This window comes from Ursus arctos, unplaced genomic scaffold (genome assembly GCF_023065955.2).
Source record: "Ursus arctos isolate Adak ecotype North America unplaced genomic scaffold, UrsArc2.0 scaffold_17, whole genome shotgun sequence".
Lineage (NCBI taxonomy): Eukaryota > Metazoa > Chordata > Mammalia > Carnivora > Ursidae > Ursus > Ursus arctos.
The window spans coordinates 42,132,169-42,134,491 of record NW_026622841.1 but is presented as its reverse complement, the minus strand read 5'-3'; the positions used below and the strand labels follow the sequence as shown (position 1 = coordinate 42,134,491).

General features: G+C 38.0%; 1 pseudogene; it reads right to left on the bottom strand.

Annotated features, from left to right (window-relative positions):
• Positions 1-466: 466 nt before the first annotated feature.
• On the bottom strand, positions 467-651 carry LOC113253136 (cytochrome c oxidase subunit 7C, mitochondrial-like; annotated as a pseudogene).
• Between the last annotated feature and the right edge of the window lie 1,672 nt (positions 652-2,323).

Below are 2,323 nucleotides of genomic sequence, written 5' to 3'. Positions count from 1 at the left end.
GCGCGCACATACCCCCCAGAGCGAGCATGGTAGGGGGATGCAGAGGGAGAGATAATCTCAAGCAGATTCCACACCTAGCAGAGCCCCTTGCGGGGCTTGATCCCGCCACCCTGAAATCATGACCTGAGCTGAAATCAAGAGTCAGACGCTCAACTGAGCCACCAAGGTACCCCAGTTTGCATTTTTTAATAAAAAATTACCAAGGTCCTGACCTAATAATCAAAGGATATCTCAAAATTTAAAACCAAGAAACAAGCTAAATCACACATATTTTGACCAAATACTGGACTATTTCTCAAACTAAAAAGTAAACAACTACATTTCATTTTCAAAAAGAGACATTAAGGATTCATGCCTTTATTTACAAACATATCTAGTATGAATTCAAGAGTTTGATCCATTTTCCAAAGAGACCACCCCTCTTAAAATGTTCCTTTTCACATCTGTTTAATAAATTAAAACATCCTTATTTCTTCAGCAGTTGGTGTCTTACTATTAAAAAGTGCAGCAAATCTAGATCCAAAGTACACAGTCATAATTAGTAACTGCCACTCGTTTTCCACTGAAAACAGCAAATTTTCCCCCGAGACCTCCTCATAGTGGCTCCTACGGAACAGAGGTTGTAAACTTCTAGATGCTCTGTCCCAACATAGCACTACTCGAAGGTCTGTGAGAGGCACAAAGACCTAAGACAGTAGAAAATCCTACTCTCCTTAAAGTGACATACCTCATTTTGCCTATCTTTGGAATGTCCATTTCATTGTGGAGTCCACATACAAAATTGATTTCCTACTGTTAGTCTATGTCAATGATTCTTAGTCCAGCTAGAGGAATCTTGAAAGGCAGAGGAAAATTCTCTCTCCTACAAGAGTCGTGGAAAACTACCCTCATTTATAAATGAATCTAAAGCTTTTACCAATAACCTCAATAAGAAATGATTTTCTAACACTTTAGAGCCTCAAGATGTTAGATTATTCCATAAAACAGTGAATCCCTTGTCAGATTTCTATTGCATAATTAGCAGTTGGGATACAGTGAAGGAATTTCCACAAGTTTATTTGGTTAATGACTAAGGATCTACAGAATTACAGCTGAGCTTCTATAGTCTCCAGTTTCACTACTATTGAGTATTTGCATCAAATACCTTCATTTTTCTATTTTATAAAACACTAAAGTTGGTTAGAAAGCATAGGTGTTTTGTCAACCTGCAAATAATTTAGTATTTAATTATATGTTGGTGGACCATGGAGACATCAAGATCAGCCACCCACCTGGGAACTGAATAAGTCTATAAACAATAGACAAGATCAGCCTTTTCAGTAGTACCTACCCAGGAGGTTCTCTAAATTTGTATCTCAAGAAACTAGAGACCTGAATACAATAGGAAGGAAAGCAAATTTGGAAGAGGTTTAGGATTTTTAAGGCAGTAATACAACTGTATCCCACCTGGAGGAAAAAAATGAACAAGAGGAGGACAATCAGCTTCAAGAATAGGGAAGGAGGATGAAGAGCCTAAAGTTGACTTTATCCAATCCCATAAAAGCCCTACTTTTTGGTTCTCATAGCAATCTATAATGATGGATGGTTCAACAGGTTTAGAATAGCTTTGTTGAAATATGCCTCAAGGCTGCCTCTTCACTCCACTCACTAGGCAACTCTAGTTGGGTCCACTTCTCAGGGAAGCTGGTAGATGTATGCCTCTCCATCATGAGAAAAGCATATCCCTGTTCTAAATGTTCCTTATGGTTTATATACTTCAGTGTCATGAAATTTTGATTAGCATGAGTCAGCCTTTCCAAATCTATGAAGTGCTGAAAATAGGAGAGTAGATCATGAACTATAGTAATAACACAACATAATGGCACCTTGGGTAGAGAGCCATGTGGTCCTCATCTGACCACACTGTTACTCCCTCTTGAAGTTACATCATTCTGTATTGACTATATGCTTTAGCTACTTAGCTAAGGCAGAATATAGAGAGATGTTTGATTTCTGGGTATGAACAACCACCACTGACTAAGGATAATTAAGAAACCTACAGGTTAGAAGGTAATTCAGAGTGTTATAGAGCACATGAGATAATCTGGAAAGATGATGTTCCAAGATCAAAGAAAAGGATAGTTTTTAACAACTGGGTTGTTTTGAACCTTGAAAGCAAGCAAAGGAGCAGGACTCTTTCACAGGGGTATGACTAAGAATGAATAAAGTTAGTCTGAAGTTTGGTATTTGGAGAAAACCTATGCAATGATCTGTAGACCTGAAATAAGTCTACCTTCACTAAAGATTCAGTGGGAAGGACTTCAGATGAAAAATCCAAAATGAC